This window comes from Parasteatoda tepidariorum, chromosome 4, assembly GCF_043381705.1.
Source record: "Parasteatoda tepidariorum isolate YZ-2023 chromosome 4, CAS_Ptep_4.0, whole genome shotgun sequence".
Lineage (NCBI taxonomy): Eukaryota > Metazoa > Arthropoda > Arachnida > Araneae > Theridiidae > Parasteatoda > Parasteatoda tepidariorum.
Window position 1 is genome coordinate 54,586,493 of NC_092207.1, and position 20,657 is coordinate 54,607,149.

Consider the following 20,657-nt stretch of genomic DNA (forward strand, 5'->3'; position numbering starts at 1 on the left):
GCACTGATATAAAAATTATGGTTAAAACTACCAAAATATGGTAAAATTAACCGTGTTTCTGGCACCATGGGAATCCCCGAATTAAAGATTTTGGTAAAATTAACTATAAATATGGTTTTATAATGCGCAGTAAAATTTGGTAAATGAGGTAAAATTTGGTGTATTTTTTACTAATTATGCAAATTTACTAATTGCGTGGTAATAAGAACAAAGATTTTGAATACCAGAATTCCTTATAAACTGTTACCAAGTGAATGGAAAAGTGGAAAAGTTTCTATACACCGAATATTTTAATTTTATTGAATAATTTTTTTTAAATGTTATTTTAGCTTCGTATGGTAATTTTAAAATTATTTTTTTCCGTGTGTTAAAAACTATTTTAAAAATTAAAAAAGTTTTACATAGTTTGGGAATGATACAGAAGTTTGCAGTTTGGGAATGGTACAAAAATACAGAGGAAGTCTTAACATATTTTATGAAAATTAAAACAAATAAATCAAAGATATATCTAGGAATTCATTAGGAGTAAATTTTTTAAGTGTAAAGTTCTAGAAAAGGAAAATAATGATAAAAAATGCACAAAACAAATACATTTAATTAAAATCCAAAATAGTTAAAAGCATCAACTGACTATTTTTTTTTACATTAATAAATCAAATATTTCATAACTTAGAAAATAAGAACAACTTGAATTTAGGCTTCTTAAATACTCAATAGATAGAACTAAATCGATTTTTAATTCCTTTGCTTGAATTTTCGTAATTTAATTCATGTTTGCTGTTTTTGTCGTATGTCATTAAGGCAAGAGGGGTGCGCTTCTTCTTATTTTCCAGTGGCGCTATCTATGGCCAAGAATTCTGGTAATAAAAACTAAAATAAACGGTATTTAAACTATTCATCAGGTAATTTTTCTGTCCATATGGTAACGGTTTATCGGAAATTCTGATTCTCAAAATGATAGTCCTTATTACCACATATTTAGTAAAAAGATGCAAAACTGAAGAGCAAATTTAACCGAATTAATGGTTTTTATGCCTTACTCTAAGGTATCAGGATAAAATTACCAAGTTTTATCATATTTACCAAATTCTATGACTTGTTATAAACCTATATTTAACCAAAATAATAACCGAAGAAATTACTGAACTTTTTGGTGTTCCCATACAGCAAGAGATACTGTCAATTTTACCGTATTCTGGTAGTTTTGACTATACTTTTTTTCTCAGCGTTGATGACATAAAATTACGTTAATAAATGTAGATGACAAAAAATTACATTGATGATTGCAAAATTTTAGATAAAATAAGTAAATTAAAAAAAAACATTTTATGAATTTCGAACTGATTTCTACTTGTTAAATTTTTGCAAAATAAACAAATCCCTGCCATTTGGCATGCTCTAAGCCTCTCACCGTCATGGCAGCATTCAAATCAGACGATGGTCAGCTCTTGCTGTTTCCTGGACAGCGTTAGTGAAAGTGAGAAAGACACGAAAGCGTAATTAATCAACTCAATTTGAAGAGCACAGATGGAAAAGGCTTTTTTTTATTTGTGTGTCCGGTTGCGTGATTTCATACACGATTTATTTATCTGTTGCTTCCCTTTGTGAGTTGGTATTCATTGGCCGTTGAAAACCGGAAATTAGGAACATTCATTAGAGTTCAATTCAGATAAACGAAGGTCAGCTTGAGAGACACAAAATCTATATTTTAATGTTCGTAGGTTAAAAGCTTATCAACCTAAACTTCTTCAACTTATTGGCTTCAGTTAATAACTTCTGAAATTTTGCTTTCGAAATATTCGTTTATTGGCACAATATCGGTTTGTTAAGGTTAACCATTGTTCAAATAACCATGATATGGTGATTAAGTATTAAGCTAAGCTATCATGTTCGAGTTAAACAATTCTCATAAAATAAACTGTAATTAGATGGTAAGCACTTGCTTTCAGCGCATTTTAGAACTCTTTTAACACATTTCGAAAAATTGGTTTAACGTTGTATCACAATATCGGCTCTTTGAATTATAAGATCTTGAAAATTTTTATAATTTTAATAAAGTGTTAAATTGAATCTAATTCCAGAAGTTGAACAATGGTGTCGTGTAACCAAAAGCAAGAGGCAAAACTTGTCATGTAATATGGCTCAGTTTGCACGATTAAAAATATTCTGATAAATTTTCCGTACTGTATGTAAATGGCATTTCTACTAAAAAAAAACCATAATTCCAGTTAATAAAACCAAAATATACGGTTTTTGAACCAGTCATTTGGTAGTTTTTCCATTTGCATGGTAACTGTTTACCGGAAATTCCGGTTTTGAAAACTGCAGATGATAACATTACCATGCCATGCTTTATGCTAGATGATAAAATTACTAAATTTTACTAGATATACCAAGTTACATCGCATATTATAAAACAATATTTTATTGTTAAATTTACCAAAATAATTACAAAAGGACTTCGGTAAAAATGATCGATTTTTTTTTAACTACCACATAGTCAGAAACACACTAAATTCTAGTATATACTGGAAATTATGACAATATGTCCTATAAAACTGCCCTTCAGATGCCTCTCTGAAGAAAGGTCATTCTCTAGGTGGGCATTGGAAAAAAATTGTTTTAACCATACTTTTATACTGTCAGCAAAGCTGTTTGGCAAGAATTGGAGTTCAAAATTAACATTTTAAATTTGTTTAAATCCTATCGGCATTAGGGTTAAAAACAGTAAAAAACCGTTTTGTCATTAAAACAGCTTTGAACAGTCAAACATACGGTGAAATTCCGGAGAAAACGGACATTTCTTAACACAGTTTGGTCACAACAAATCTGCGCCTTAATGTAGCTTAAATTACTGATATTGTGGTTCAAGATTGCAACATTAGAGTTCCATTGAACTCTTTTTTGGTTCCGTATAAATAATGTTAAGAATGTGTACTAACCACGCAGTCTCATTCAAAAAGAATATACGAGGCCTGTCTGAAAAGTATCCGACCTTTGGCCAGAAAAAATATTTCAAATATCTGATGGAGTTGGGACCCTAATCCCCTTCAAAGTAGGCCCCTTGTGCTTCCACACACTTAGCCCACTGATCCTTCGACTGGTGGAAACTTCTCTGGAAGTCTTCTTTTGGAATGGTGTTCAGCTCCGTCGTCGCGTTCCGCATTATCTCTTCTTTACTCTCAAAACGGGATCCTTTCNTTTTTTTTCTTTCTTAAATTTTGAAGATCTTACTTGGTCCACCAAACATTCTTTTTCTTGATTTTTGGCCCTCGACCAAAAAAGTTTGCCCATCCCTGCTTTATGCTATCATGATAAAGTTACCAAATTTTACTAGATTTACCAAATTACATCACATTTTTAATATAGTTTTATAAAAACTATATTTTATTGTTAAATTTACCAAAATAATTACAAAAGGACTTCGGTAAAAATGATCGAGCTTTTTGAAATTACCACTGAGTCAGAAACACGCTGAATTCTACTATATATTGGAAATTTTGACCATATTTTTTTTCTCAGAGTGACGTCTTTAAGGTATTATGGTGAAAATACCGAATTTGACAAAATTTACTAAATTTTATAACATATTATAAAGCTATATTTTATTGTTAATTTTACCAAAGCGCATCGGTTAATATTACAGAGATTAATCTTTTTGTTGTTCCCATGGAAACACGGTAAATTTCAACATATTTTGGTAGTTTTGACCAGCCGACCGGCCTATATAGGTGTCAGGGGATCGAATCCCAGGCAAGGCATGAATGTTCCTTCATTCTCTCTACTATCTGTCCTTACTTTGGGAGCAACGTTGGCTTACCTAATATGGTGCCCCTGAAAGACTGGCCCAACAAATCTGCCCTTCAGATGCCTGTATAACGAAAGGTAATTCTCCACGTGGGCATTAGAAAGAAAAATGTTTTGACCATACTTTTATACGGGCAGCAGAGCTGTTTGGCAAGAACTGGAATTCGAATTGACGGTTTAAATTTGTTTAAATCCTATCGGGATTAGGGTTAAAAACAGTGAAAAGCCGCTTTGTCATTAAAATAGCTTTAAACCGTCAAATATACGATGAAATTCCGGAAAAAACGGATATTTTTTTACAGTTTGGTTGCAGCAAATAATGTAGCGTTAATGTAGCTTAAATTATTATGATATTAAGGTTCAAGATTATAACATTGGAGTTCCATTGAAATTTTTTTTGGTGCCTCATAAATAATGCTAAGAATGTACTTACCATGCCATCTCATTCAAAAAGATATATATTTCCAATTAGAAGGTAAGAGACATCCCTTCCTTTCTAAGACGGTAAAATGATATTATTTAGCCGTTTTTTTTTCTCGTTCCCTTTCAAAAGCCAATTTTACTGTGTTTGTTTTCTAAAAACTTTTAATTGAATAAGTATAATTAGACAAAAAAATATGATAATCTACAATTTTAAGTGAATAGGTTGTATAGTAAAAAAATTTAAATAAAAGAAAAAAATAATTATAAAAAATAATTTTAAGTAATTTTTAGTTACATAACTTGTAATTTTAATTATGTTAAATAATGGTGGTTAAAATGAACATGTGTAGGTTTATTTCATTTTTATAGGGAAATGCTGCGTGTTTATTTAGTTAATTAAATCATCTTGGATACAAGAAAAACAGTATTAGTAATAAAGATATCTTTAAAATTAAATTAAATAAGCAGTTGGAAATACAGAAAATTTCCCTGTCTACAAATATAAAAAACACCATTTTGAGAAAAAGCCATCTAGGATTTGAGAAACCATAAACCAATCATATTTGTCTCAAATCAAAACGTATATTATATCGTCGTCATCTGCATAAGTTTTGACACACAGTTTTAAGGAAATGTTCTCAATTATACATACTGTCAAATTATGTAAATAATTAAATGTCGGAATTAAATACCTGTAACTGACGTAATCGTAGGTAAATCTTGGTATTTTTGATACAAAAGCCAATCAGGTTCGACACGCACAAATGACGTCGCTTATAGATGTCCAATTAAACTCTGATCTAAGTCCATAACCACTTCTTTTCGAGTTGCAAGTATCTAATTAGTGCCCGTAAACAAGCTCTACTTTGGTGTATAGATCTCCCATCACGAGTTGGAACGTATAAAGAGTGAATCAAGTGGATCGATAGAGTTTATTTCAGCGATTTAGGAGAAGGCAAGAAAAGTTTAAGCGAAGAAAAAGACGGAGAACTGGGGGAAAGTGATATCAGGCATCTTGTTGGACGTTTTATTGTCGTCTTTTCAGATTCCATCTGCGGTTTTTTTCACTCAATCGAACATTTTTCGCCGATTCTCATTGCGGCTATTTCTTATCGGTTTACTCGCTATGCTCTCATATTTAGCAAGCTTTAACTTTCCTAACCTATAAAAAAGTGAATTCTTCCTCTAAATTTCCAGACAGCTGTCAAACTGTTGTTATTGAATAATATTTAAATCACGCCGTATTAATAGGATACTTTATTAAAATTTGGCTCAGAAATTTTGCATAGAAAACGTTCAATTCAATGATCTTGTGTAAATGGCGAATATAAAAGATCTAAACAATGCAAATTTTCTAAAATTTGTTTGAAATTATTAAGATACAGAATTGTCATTTAATAAAAATGATATAATATTTCATTTGGCCGGGATAGCCTGGTTGGTAGGGCACTGGGTCCATTTCCAAGAGATCGTTGGTTCGATCTCAGCAGGTCGAAGACTCCCAGTGTAGTAAATGGTGACTGATGCGTGTTAAATCCATCGAGTCACAAAGTCCCCCATGTTTCCATCGCAAATCATACCTCTGGCGGTGCTGATCCAGGAGTTTCCTTGTCTTCTAGATTGATTCAAAATTGAACCGCTACGGAGTTGAACATTAGTAGTCGTAAACTCAAAATTGGGTCGGCTGTTCAACGACGATTATAAAAAAAATTTTCATCGCCTACAAATATTTTAAAATTATCAAAACCTTTCATTATATTCTCAACTTCAAGCATTAAAAAACATGTCTTTCTTTAGATTTATTATCATGACTTTACTTACTTTGACATCATCATCAATCATTATAGAGTATAATTAAACTACACTGGACATTGAATTTTGTTTAATATATACTAGTAAAAATTTAATTTAATGCAATACCAGTAATAAGATAGACTTATTTCGTAAGTTAATAGCAATTCAATTTGTATGGAAATTATAGGTTGTTTCTTTAACTTAAAAACCTTAATTATAACTTCAAAAAAGGCAAGCGTTTTGTATTTTTCTTTAAAATTATTTTTTTTAATGTATCTGAAAAAGATATAAATTTATATTAAATTATTCTAAATTATTTTTGAAACAAAATTACGCGATACAATGTAAGTAATTTATTGTTCTGTGAAATTAATATACAAATGCGTTACCGAGCAAAAAAAAGCAACCTCCTATTTAAATTACTTTTTTTTTTCAAAGGAAATACTAATAATTTATTTAACCTATTTACTCTCTCAAACTACTAATGGTAAACGAGAAAGAAAAACACTTTTACCCATTGCAATCACATCTTTAAAAACCATTTATCATTTTTTTTTAAAAGTTAAAACTCTCAACGGACATTTATGGCCTAGAATAGTTAATAAGTCTCAAATATTTTTCTCTCGATCACTTAATAAGAAGTGATGAGGCTGAGAATGACAGAACAAAAAATGTTGCAAGCCTCGTGTAGTTTTTAAATAGTTTAGAATTTGATGATTTCCCTTTCTTTTTTCAGGTACGGTGTCAATCTTCTTTTCTTAAGATTTTTCTACTCGAAAAACTGGAGCAGAATGGATTAGCATAATAAATACGTACTTCTCTTTCTAGAAACTAGTCCTTATAAGGTAAGTGAGTGTTCGCAATTATGCATGAGCTATGTTCGTAAACATCACATTTTGTTAATAAGTATAGCTTAGAAAACTTTCCTTTGGGTATAATTTGCCTTAAGAACATACTAAAACTCTATAATTCCAGTTTAAAATCCTGAAACATCAAACGAGTTTTTTAGGTTTGAGTCAATCGAAAAATATTTCAGCTTTTTCAGTTGAAAATGAAATTTTGAATAAGTTTGTATTGGAGGAGAAATCTTTTAAGAGGCTTTTTTATTCGCCATGTTTGATTTTAGATGAAATTTTTGATTTTCGTTCTGACTTAACAAACCTTTGTTGATAAATAATCTGCCGAAAGTATCATATTTTTTTTCTAATAATTTTTTATAATTTATTTTTTGAAAGAAAGTTCTAAAATAAAAGCGCCGCACTATTAGATTGGGCAAAATAGCACTTGATAAATTTTATAACTTCTGGGAATGATAACTAATGTTCTTAAACATTTTAAAGCAATAAAAGCTATACGGTAAGTAATTTTGAATAGGTTATTTAAAGTGCACATTTTTTTAAAATAATTTTATTATTGTTTAAACTATTGTAACTCGATTCAGATGCTGCTGAAAAGTTGTCTCATTGTAAATTGTATTAAACAAGGATATATTTATCAAAAATCTAGAAATAGACAATTAATTCGAACGCTTACTTTCGTTTTTAAATTTTATAAGATATTTTTTTTTGGCTGGGATAACCTAGTTGGCAGGGCACTGAACTCACGTTTGGAAAAACTGGAGTTCGAATCCAGCTTGCCGAAGACATGGTAATAATTGTGAGTAAATGGTGACTGGTGCATGTTAAATCTGTCAGGTCACAAAGTCCTCTGTGTTCCTATAACAAACCAATACCTCTGGGAGAACTGAATTGGAGATAGATCGTTCTCTGGTTCAAGTCAAAATTACGATCAGTGGATTAATGCATTGGTCTGTCCTATAAACGAGTGTGACGTATGGGTGTAGCAGAAGAATTCTGAATTCTGTAGTAAATTCTGGGCCAAGGATGGCGCCACTAAAAACAAGAACAATCGCTCCCCCTCTGCCGTAATGGCCGACGACGACAGCAGCAACATAAGATATATTTTTGCTAGGTAGTTCACTTATTTGCCCTAATTAAAATCTTGATTCTTAAGATTCTTTCAATTTATTATTTTCTTCATTTATTTTTCATATTTGTCCTTATTGTTGATGATAAGCTTTTCAGAACCAACAAACTTTATACTGCTTAAGTTATTTTTTTTTGAACCATAACTGGGCTAGAATATAGCGTGTAATTATTCAGTAATCAACATCTGCAACACAACTTAGCAATCCCTTCAGCATTTAATTATTAAGAGGTAAAAAAGTTAGTTATTAAGAGGCTCAAGCTTTTTATTACCAGTAAAATAAATCATTTAGAACTAAATTAAATAGTAATACTGATAAATTCAATTATTTTACTGCAGTTTTTAATAAAAGATCTATAATTTTCAATTTATAGTTCAAATATTCATTCTTAGCTTAAATTATTCATTATAATTACATTAGTAGACTAAGAAAAAAAGCATGGTCCAAACTTCCACAATATGGTAAAGTTTACCGTATTCTGGTGGTACCGTATAATGGCTTTATGAAAGCTCGGTAATTTTTACCGAAGCGTTTAGGATTGAGAAATTTGGTAAATGTGAGAATTTTTACATGTTACATTAGAGCATTGCATAAAAACCATTTATTCGATTAAATTTGCTTTCAGTTTTGCATTTTTAACTAAATGTGAATGGTAATAGGAAGTATAATTTTGAAAATCAGAATGTTCAGTTAACTGTTATCATGTGAACGGAAAAATTACTAAGTGAATGGTTTAAATACCACATGTTTTGGTTTCTATTAAAAGAATTATGTTTTTTTCTAAATCAAAAATATCATTATTATGCAGTTTACCAGAATTTTTTTCTCCCTGTACTATTTTAATATCGTCGTTGTGGTTTATATTAGCTTTAGTTTGAATTTTTACTATACGAAGAGGCTCAGCTCTGCAATTCCCGTAATTTCCACTTACTCATCTTCAATTCTTTTTCTTAAAAGTTGATATTTTTTTAAAGAAAAATAATAAATTTGTTTATAAAATATATAATTATCTTAATTTCATTACTATGTTAATAATCGTAATGAAATGAACAATTACTTGAATTTGAAAAATAATCAACTGTCTTTGAAGAAAACTGAAGAAAATTAACTTAAGAAAAAAATTTGACTTTACGGATACAGAATGCATGACAAGATCATAGAAAATAAGTATAATCTAAATAGATTATGTTAGTAAAAATTTCGATCATATAACAGTTTAAATTGGAAACGGTTTTTACCTATCTAGAGTCTTTCCTATTTTGGGAAAATTTCGATATAATTGTCAAGATTTATGTATGGCAACATCTAATTACTCTTTCTTTTCTTTTCTCACTTTTATTATTTTTTCCCTAATTTCATTATTTTTTTTTAAACTTTTGGTTTCAAGTCAAACGTGAACTTGAAATAAATGAACTTTTCTGCAATAATGCATATGGAGTCCTTTTTTTTAAAATAACAAAAGTGAAAAGATAGTGTGAATAAAAAACTTAAACTTGCAATAACTTTAAATTTAATAAAAGGAAAATTTCAAAAAAAAAGTCGTTTTAATTCATAAATAAAAATGTCCTTTTCACCACGTCAAATTTTAACTCTATAGTTGCATTTACCCGGCCTGTGAAGCAGCAATCTTGACATTTTTTATAACAAATGTAACAATTTATATTTCTTGGACTAATAATATAATTATTCATTTCTTTTGTTATTTCATTGTACTGCCTGTATATTTTTCTACGCACCATTATGATTTAAATTTTAAAATTCTTATAGATTTTGCGCAGAATAAAAAGCAACGTCAAGTTGAACATCCAAGACAACTGTTGCGCTTATGTTTTTTTTTCAATATAGAGAGACATTATTTTCTTATAATTGTGCAATAATTTTAAATTGCCTTTCAATAATAGAGTCGTGACGGTTGATCTTATCTCCTGAATATAATATTATTTTATTACCTTGTTTCTGCAATACAATATTCAATTATAGATTTTAAAAATAGGTTTTTAATTTATGTTACAAAATTATACCTATAATCTATTGCCTTATATATATTGAGCTAGACATACTGCAGCACGTACTGATTTATAGAACATTACAGGGTGGCTACCAAATACTGTAATACTCCTAAAAATAGGAATTAATTTTAATTGTTTGGTAAAACAATTGCTCCCTCACTGTTCCTGTGAGTGGCATTTTCTATAAGTGCAGGCGATTTTTGTTTAAAGCAAAATATTTAGTATCAGATTAAAGATGGAATCAAAAGGGTTGATGGTTAAACAGCTATTCAATAGCGGATTTTCTGCCGATAGAATCTTTAAGTATTTAAAATCTCGTGGTTTTAATAGAACATTAACTTATAGAACTATAAATTGATTATTGGATATTAATAGCTCTAAAGATAGACCCAGGTCTGCTCGTCCACACTCAGTTCGTACAAAAGAGAGCTTAAAAAGAATTCGTGAAAAGATACGAATAAATTCACAACGTTCTGCTAATAAAATGACTGCAGAAAAGATCGTGAGTCGAAGAACTATTTAAGTTATATTAAATGAAGACGTGGGTTTTCGCGATTAATGCAAAAGAAAAGTTCAAGGTTTGACAACAACATAAAAATTAAAAAGGTTACAAAGATGTAAGTAATTGCTGAACAGGATCGTTAGCAAAAGTGTTGACAAAGTAATCTTTTCTGATGAGAAAATATTTTGCGTAGAACAAAGTTATAACGCTAAAAATAATGCTGCATGCTCAGCAACCTTGGATGATATTCCCAAAAGTGTTCGAACTGTACAATGGTTTCGGAACAAGAATGGTTTGACCTGCAGTGTCAATTAACTGAAAATTTCCGTCGAAGTTCATCGATAAAGTAATAAAAATCAATGCTAAATATTACAAAAAGGAAGTATTGCCACATTTTGAAAGATTGTATCTGAAAACGGAATGGATATTTCAGCAAGATTCTGCACCATTGCACCGTGCCAAAACAACACCAGCTTGTATCCATGTAAATTGCTCGAAGTTTATCAAGCAAGAAGATTGTCCCCTTTCTTTAGCGAATCTAAATCTCTTAGACTATTGAGTTTGGCGAATTTCAGAATCAAAAGTTAATGCTAAGCAGCACAGAAGTTTGGACTCTCTCAGAGCTTCTTTATTGCGTGAATGGGGCAAATTACCTTTTAAAATGATTTGTGCAGTCAAAGGACTATAGCGTAAGATATTATCTTTAGTAATCGATATAGATGTTTGTCCATTCGAACAAAAATTTTTTAAGGTTAACTTCCATTTATTGTGTTCTTTATATTTGTGTATTTATCATTTTCTATTTAATATATGCACAATAAAATGATTTGATATTTGTAACAGCATTTTGTAGCCACTCTGTAGTTATTCAATTAAAAAAATAATTTAATAGAGAAAATATCAGATGAATTTGGAAGTGGAATAAATCGAATTGTTAGAAAATTATTTATAATCTTTTCCACATCACGTACACCCTAATTATAAAAGAAAAGAGAGATGACAAGCGATCGTAGTACTGCTTTAGAAAAAGCCTTCGCCCTTGTTATGAAACAAAAAAATCGGAAAGTGTTTGTTTGTTTTTTTTGCTTTTGCAATTGTTTATTTTTCTTAATCCTTTTGTCATTTAAGTTTAGCAGCAATTTTCACCTGTTTTGATTTTAATCGTTTCTTTTATTTGTGTAACTCTTTTCGAAAGCGTTCCACGATTTATTGTTCTCGAGTTATAGATCGCCAAATTAGATAAAAAGAAATGAATATTCTTAAGAAAAAGTAGGGAAAATAGGTAATGAAACGTGTTTTCACGCCCTTAATATTATGCCAATAACAGTAATTTAGTTTTAATGGTCAGATAGTATGAAAAAAATCGGCGAATAGTAGAAGAAGTGAAATTCAATACATTCTTCTAAATTTCATTTTACAGATGCGATCTCCAAATATTTTTTTCTCTTTTACTTAATAGGATTTCTTTGTATTTATATTTTATGAAATGTTTAGAGATTAAAAGTTTTAAAGATCTTTATGTACTATCATATATTAGAATTACTTGCATTTTATTGCTGATCTTTTACTGAATTAGAAATTCTTTTTTCCATATTGATTAATTTCAGTTTGAACTCTTGTTTTTATATTTTTGCAGAATATAATCTATCTATCTCTATAAAATTGCTTCAATAATTTTTTACTATATCTATTTTAATCACGCATTATTTCATTTCCATTAATTTGCTGTTTACTGAGGAAAAAAATGTGTAGTCAAAACTACCGGAATATGGTAACATTTACCGTGTTTTTGACTCTATGGTTATACCAAAAAGCTTGGTAATTAGTAATAAATTTGATAAAATTAATATGAGATAAAATTTGGAGAATTTAGTAATTTAACTCAGAGTATGGCATGAAAACCATTTATTCAGTTAAATTTATTTTTCAGTTTTGTGGGTTTTACTAATTGTATGGTAATAAGAGATATCATTTCGAAAACCAGAATTTCTGGTAAACCTTTACCATATGAATGGTAAAATAATCAAATAAATGGTTTAAATACCGTTTATTTTGGCTTTCATTTACCAAAATTACGTTTTTTTTTGTCCGAAATATCGTTGCCATGCAGTACGGTAATTTTACCTGAATTTTTTCTCTGAGTAAGATCAAAAATTTTGAACACAAGTTTAATTTCAAACTTAATTTTGCAAAACATTCGTTGAAATAACTTTTAGAAATTATTTTCGTTTAATAATATTTTCAAAAGAATTCTATATTTGTTTTTTAGAATGATCATGAATGTATAGGAGACGTCAATTCAAGAATGGCTAATCTTATGAAAATGAGAAAAAACATCCTTAAAAAACTGTCTATTCCGAGAAAAACATTTTAGTAAAATTACTGTTTTGTAGAATAATGTCATTTCTGGTAAAAAAAAAAAAAACATATTTCTGGTTAAAAAATATATATGGTATTTAAACCATTCATTTCGTAATTTTTTCGCTCATATGATTAGGGTTTGCTGAAAATTCTGATATTCGAAATTATAGTTCTTATTGCAACACATTTAGCGAAAAATACATAATCGAAAAATAAGGTATAAATGATTTTTATGCCATATTATAAGGTATCACGATGAAATTACTAAACATTACCATATTTACCAAATTTTCTCTCATGTTATTAAACTATATTTTGTTTCAACTCCTTAGCAAAATGCTACTGTATAAATTATCCAGCTTTTTGGTTATCCCATAGAGCCAGAAACATAGTAATTTTTTCTATATCTTGGTAGTTTTCACCATACTTTTCTTTCTCAGCGTGTTGTTGTTGTTGATTTCAAAGTTGAAGAAATTTTTTAAAAATATTTTTCCCTGCTTAATCGAGAGGTGATTTCTTTAATCGCAGGGGAATTTTAATTTTACAAACATAATGATTTACAATGTGGATTGAGTCATATTTAATTTTATAATTAAATAGGGTCAAGTTTTTATAATAGAAATTTCATTACTAACTCAATTTTGCAAAACTATAACTCAGTGAAATAACTTTTAGAAATTATTTTTGTTTCATAGCATTTTCAAAGGAGTTCAATTTTTATTTCTTCAAAATTATTATGCTGATACCGCAAGGAGAAAATTATCCTGGTAAAATTACTATACTGTATGGTAATGACATTTCTGCTAAAAAAACATGATTCTGGTAACTGAAACCAAAATATATGGTATTTAAATCATTTGCTTGATAATTTTTCTATTTATATGGTAACAATTTACAGGAAATTCAGGTTTTCAAAATTATAATTCTTATTTACCTCACATTTAGTAAAAAATAGAAAACTGGAAGCCAAATTTAACCTAATAAATGAATTTCGTTCGTGCTTCATTGTATCATGATAAAATTAGCAAATTTTACGACAAATAGCGAACATTATCCTACAGTATATAGCCATATTTTATTGTTAATTTTACCATAATCTTTTCCAAAGCGCTTCGGTAAAAATTAGGTTTTTGATGTTCCCATAGATAGAAATATAGCCAGAAACTCGGTAAGTTTTACCATATTGTAGTAGTTTTAATCATATTTTTTACTCAATGCGCAAACATTAATTCGAGAATGGTTAATTGAATGAAAAGGAAAAAAAATCCCCAACACGATTTAAATTGTTATTTTATCACAATACTAGGATTCGTTATTAAGTCAATCAATTTATAAAATCACTGTCTTCTGAGTAACAGGACAAAAAGCCATAAAAGTGTCATTTAAGTAAAAAAAGATGCTATAAAAAATTACGGATTCTCCTCAACAAACTAGGTCAGGGATTAAAAAGTGTTCCCGATTTGGTCTTGAACTGTATTAGTTTTCGTTTTTATTTTTATTTCATTGAATACACTTTTTGTTTTCTTAAAAAAAGTCTTCGATTAGTTTGTCCACTCAAGTGAAGTGAAGAAGATAATGAGGAGAAAAGAAAGTATGTAACGAAATTGTCATTGCTTTGAAACGGAACCAGGTTTATTTATTGCTTTTTAAAGTTACATCAGAAGGTTAACCATATAAGTGGCTTTTTTTAAAATGGGTTTTGCACGCTAAGTTTGAAAGTGATGAGGTCCGGGTGAAGCTGATTGTTTGCGTTTCGTTCGATTTCGTAAGCAGGTGTTTGAAATGCAAAACAAAAAAAATCTTCTTTGGAATATTTAACTACCGTACGTGACTCTTTTAAAAATACAATTGAATTTTTTTTTATTGTTGATCTGGATATTTTTATTATTGATTATTATTCTAACTACTCAATTGGATTCGAATGACTGATTTCTCTTCGATTGGATTCGTTTTATTAAACAAATATACTGATAAAAATAGGACCAAAACAACTTAAATATGGTAATGTGTTTCTGGCTCTTGGGGACACTAAAAAGCGCTGTAATTTTTACCGAAGCGCTTTTGTTATGATTTTGGTGAAATTAACTTTGAAATACTGTTTTATAATATGCGAAAAATTTAGAAATTTCATCCTGATACCTTAGAGTATTTCATAAAAACCATTTGTAAGATTAAGTTTACTTTCATGATCTTTATTTTTTACTAAATGTGAGATAATAAGAACTATAATTCTTAAAAAATTTCCATTAAATCGTTAAAATATGAACAGAAACTTACCAAATGAATGGTTTAAAGGCCGTATATTTTGGTTTTATTACCAGAATTACAAGAAATGTCCTCACCATACAGTGCGATAATTTTACCAGAAATTTTTCTTCGTATTAAATTTTTTTGTTTTAAATTTATTAAAAACAAAGCAAGACTTTATTTTTCTTTCAATAAATCTGTATAACCAATATAAAATGACGTAACTTTGTGAACACCAAAAGCATGGTAATTTTTAGCGAAGCTTTTGGTAAAATTATCAACAGAATATGGTTTTATTTCTATGCTGTTAGGTAGTAGATGTGGTAAAATTTGGTAATTTATGAGAGCACGGCATAAAAATGTGTGGTAAGAAAACAATAATTTTGAAAAGCAGAATTTTCGATAAACCGTTACCAATTCAAACAGGAAAAATACCAGAAGAATGGTTTTAATATCATATATTTTGGCTTTATTATCCCATTCATGTTTTTTTATGTCACTTACCATGCAAGTACGCTAATTTTTGCAGAATGATATTTCTCTGCGTGATGTTTAACAAATTTTTTTACCATAAGTACATGCTTTACGTCGACATCTGTTTATGTGAGCGGTATACACCGAAGAGCCATTGCATTTTGACCACCCTCCATCTATAACAATGGGCTGGCCCAGGTTTTCATGGTTTCTCGACCAGAAACAATGTTTTCATGGGGCACATTAGGACCCATAATCCTCATAGAACAATCCCTGACGTCTGTAAGCTACTTGAACATAGTTGCAGACCAGGTTCACCCGTTCATAGCAACAGTTTTTCCTGCGGGCAGATGGTGTTTACCAACAGGATAATGCACCATGTCATAAGGGTCGAATCGTCGACATTCCTGTGACTTTCAAGTCATGTCTTGGCCCCCAAATTCACCTGACCTTAATCCAATAGAGCATTTGTGGGGCTACTTGGAAAACCAAATTTGTGCTGCCACGCTACAACCACGCAATGTGAGGGAATTGCAGGACCAGTTGGTGAGCGCTTGGTACCAAATACCTCAGACTACCTATCAGCACATTGTGGAATAAATGCCACGACGGGTGCCAGCAATTTTGAGGGCTAAAGGTGGTCCTACATGTTATTAGCAGGGTGGTTATAATGTAATGGCTCTTCGGTGTATATTGATATTTGAAAAAAAAAACAAACTATCGCAGCATTCACCATTAGTGCAAGATGAATGTTGGCATTTGTCGGTGTAAGCGAGAAATAATCATATTTGGCATACTTATTAGACATTTTCAAAAGCGTCTACGTGTCATTGACAGCATTTACTGGACAGCTAAAGTTACCAAGCTAAAAAAGTTACCAAAAAGACAGTTACTACCTTCGTTACATACACAGAGACACATTATGAAAAATTTATAAAAAGTGATAATATTCTGCTGAGTTCTCTTTCCCATTATTTCCTTAAAAGAGAGCTATTAAATCGAATGCGTTAATGTCTCGAATATTATCAAAGCAAGTAATTCATCTTCAGAAATATATATCAAAGAAGTTTGGTACACAAAGTTTTAATTACCAACGTGGTGACAAACACACACACAATATGTTTCTCCATTTCTTTAAGCTATGCACTTTCGCCTGAATGCGCATGAAAGGAGACAAACATCGCGGTTTTGATTTACGACGCGTCACACAGCTTGCGTAAGGCGGTCAGGCTGCGTTGCCCCCCCCCCCGCTACATTAAATCTTATTATAGACGTTTTTCCAAGACAAACCTAATTTTTGAGAATGTCAGTAGAACTGTTGACGATAAAGAAATAAAATTTCATGTAAGTTCTTATACCACATTTCCGAAAAAGAAAAAAAAAGATTTCCGGAGATTTTTCTTACGATTTGGTTCGACTTGGCATGGTAAATGATGATTTAGGATTCAGCTGTTTTTTTGCATTTGAATAAATTGTAGTGCTCTTAAAATAAAAACGCATTTTAAGTTTGCGTTCAAGCGTTTAATAGAGATCAAAAGGATTATACGCTTATTTTTCTCAACCCTGTTAGAAATTTCTAGCAAAAAGTGGTTAAGTAACAATTTATTGAATGGTTATTTTACTATATTTAATCAAAACAGTCAAATAACCGTAAATAAAATGGTAATAAAACTGTTAAGTTTGAGAAAAACTGTTTATTAACTGCTTTCAAGTTATACAGTTACACGACCAGAATTTTATCGCACCAACTAGAGCCACCTAATGAAGCTACTTAGTTCTTTGCAACTGCGTAGATATCATAGCCGAGGTGGCTTACTTGTCAATCTCATAACTGACAGAACTGGAGTTCGAGTTCTAGCGTTGACACCGCAATATTTCCTCCATTCCCTTCAACAAATGAAGAATTTCCAGTATTCGGCACTCTCCAATGCGTAGTACCTTACGAAAAGTAGGGCTCCTATGTCTAGCTAAATAATAATTTTTTTTTATGGTTTTGAAAAATGCTAGTTGCAAATGGTGAAAAAACCATTAGGGAAAAAAATGTTATTTACCGTAAAATTTACGGTTAATCGGATGGACAGACAGCTGACAGTTATTTCACCGTAATTTTAGAATGAAAATTTTAACCGTGAATAGTTCACATTTATGAGTGTTTTTAGCTTAGTATTAGTTAATTATGAAAAGAAATGAATCAGCTTATCAAGTTAGAATTTATGTGTTAACTTATTCACTCATTGTAGCTCTATGTGCTTTTTTTATATATAAGAAGCTATTTTATTTTTACCTTTATAATGAACAACATTAGATTATTTTAAGCCAAGATGATTCAATTAATTTCTGATGAAAATTTACACCGAGAGGTTAAACAATTTTTACCGAATAATAATGAATAATTTTAGACTCTTTTTAGTTCATGCTTTAACGTTTTATAGAGATTAAAATGATTGTAAACTTTTTTCTCAACATAAAATAATAGACACCAAATACAGAAGGAAATCAGATTCTTTATTATGAAATCTCGGGTTGACTCTTAGAAGCACTATGTGACAAATTTTACATATCAAATATTATATCATTAACATGTAATTAATAAAACATTAAACTTTAACCTGCATAATAGTATGCAATTAACTTGTATAAAAAATTATGTATTTGGTGCAAATTGATGCTTTATTGATAGCATTAAATTGGACAAAAAGTATAAATGTATGGTTGATAGTAACTTTAAAGACACTTTAATGAATTTAAAAAGACTAGTAAAAATGAATGACTAGTGACAAGTGACGTTTTTGAACAATTACTTGATTATAGATCAAGATCCCTATATTCAAGAATTTTTACTGAAATTTTCACAAAATCAATGACTTTTACAAAAATTCTGGAACTGACTATATGATACTGCAAGGAATTGTACAACATTTTATTTAAGTGCACCAGATTAAATTTTAAATTTTTATTACTTGCAATCAATATTTAAGGTTTAGTTTATCTTTGTTGTTTTTTTTTCTAAAAGTTGACATCAACTGTTAAATGCATACTTTAATGCATTTAGATCTTAAGGATTGGAGAAAATATTTTTTTAGAATCTTATATGTAATGCCTGCAGTAATTTGATTTCTTTTAATGCTTCATAAATTACGTTATGCATAAAAAAATTAACTTTGTCTTCCAACATGATATTTTTTGAGCTAATATTTTTCTACATTATTTACATAAAACTATTTCTACACATTTTTAAATGTTTTACATTTTGTTTTTTTGTAATAATAATGTCCGTTTGCCAGTGTTTTAAGTAATTTGATTTCATTTACTGCTACACAAATAATAATATTCATAATAATAAGGTTTTCAAAAATAACTCCTTTTACTAAATAATGATTTTTACAAATTGAAAACTGATTAAATATTCTATTTTAGCATAATTAACATTTGCCTTTACATAATTTTTAAATTCAATTTCATCATAATTTTCTTAATATTTATGAAAAAAATAGCCTAGACTAAGTAAATAAGCAATCAAACAAATTTATGAGAAGTTGGAAAATTAAACTGTTATAATCTTTATCTTTATTATAATCTTAAGAATAAAATTTTTATAATCCTTTTTTCGTGATTGCAACTTCGTAAATAAAATATTGTTCTACATTTTATAAGTATAAGAAAAGCATAAATTTTAACATGTCAATTAAAAAAAAATAGAAATTCTATAACTTTTTAGGATAAAATCATTATTTTTTTTCTTAACGTTAGTATTATGCAATCCAGTTGAAATAAAAATTCACTTTTCATTGAACTTAATTGTATCGTATATTATTGAGAAGGAAAACTGACGACTTAGGATTAAATAGACGTTTCCTTACTCATGAACTTGTAAAGCTTAGATTTTAAGAGGAAATTAATCCACTTAGAAATAATTCTATGAAATAAAATGTAATTTAAAAGCTTGGTGTAATGGTGTCACTTTAAAACCTACCTACATTTTTCCTAAACAAACCTTTATCAAATTAATTTTACATAGTTAGTTGCATTGTTTGACTACTACGTAAAACAAAGAAGTTCGATTTTGATTTTGACTCTTGATTTCATATCGATTTCCTATAATAACGCTTTAACTAAGCCTATGAAAGCTATTTAAGTTTCGATCATTATGTAATAATGCCTAATGACTAGTCATTTTAGCTTAACATAGTGACCTTACACGAATAATACTGCGTAAATGCTGACATTCTATTCTCATCCGTGTTCGAACAATCGAAAGTTCAATTGTCGTTTGCAGTGTAGAATATCGTTTTCAAACAACCTGTCGTCATTCAGTTCAACGTCCTTCGTAAAAAAAAGGTAATTTCTGTATCCAGAAAAGGATTTCAAACACCAAAACGTGACGATGTCGTTCAACAACCCCCAAAATAGTTGGGGGATGGGAGACAAAGATCACACCTTGTCATTGTACTTGGTAAAATGGTGTATTTCGGATGTTTATCGGCTCTAATGGCACAGTTTGCACAAGTCCCCAAGGTCGAGATCTAACATTAACGCCAGAAAATCGCTGAGGCACGAAATTCGTGGAGTTTTGTTCTAAGAAAAATGATTATGTGAAAAGGAGTTTTTCTTATGAGTTTGAAGCATGCTACCGAAAGTCCTGTTTCTAGGGTTAGTTGGTTACTAGATTAAGTCAGATAAAGTTCTCGTCGGAATTTGTATCTATGGTAAATAAGGAAATTGATCTCAAATGAAAGCTACCACCCATTGAGTCGAACTGGATTAGGTGTCCTGAAATGGAGAAAAAATGGACAAAATTGTATAGTAATTTGTATTATGCGATGCAATTGAACATGTAATTGAACATTAATGTAACATGAAATTAGCTAGGTAATAAATTACTTTAATTTTATCTAGAGAAGTTTTTTCCCAATAAAGTACACATTATTATTAATTCTTTAATAAAAATCAGGGCATATAGTTTAAGAATCAAGCGTATAGTCAATAGCAGTTTTTAGAAAATTTAATACCACTGTGAAAGTGTTAATATATATATATATATATATATATATAT

At 29.7% G+C, this 20,657-nt stretch overlaps 1 protein-coding gene across 1 annotated transcript in view; it reads left to right on the forward strand.

Annotated features, from left to right (window-relative positions):
• LOC107444740 (espin protein forked) overlaps window positions 1-20,657 on the forward strand; it is a 267,337-nt gene that overhangs the window by 18,635 nt on the left and 228,045 nt on the right. Inside the window, exon 2 of the mRNA XM_043049623.2 lies at window positions 6,761-6,869. The gene's annotated coding sequence lies outside the window, so the exon portion shown is untranslated. The remainder of the gene's footprint in view (window positions 1-6,760; window positions 6,870-20,657) is intronic.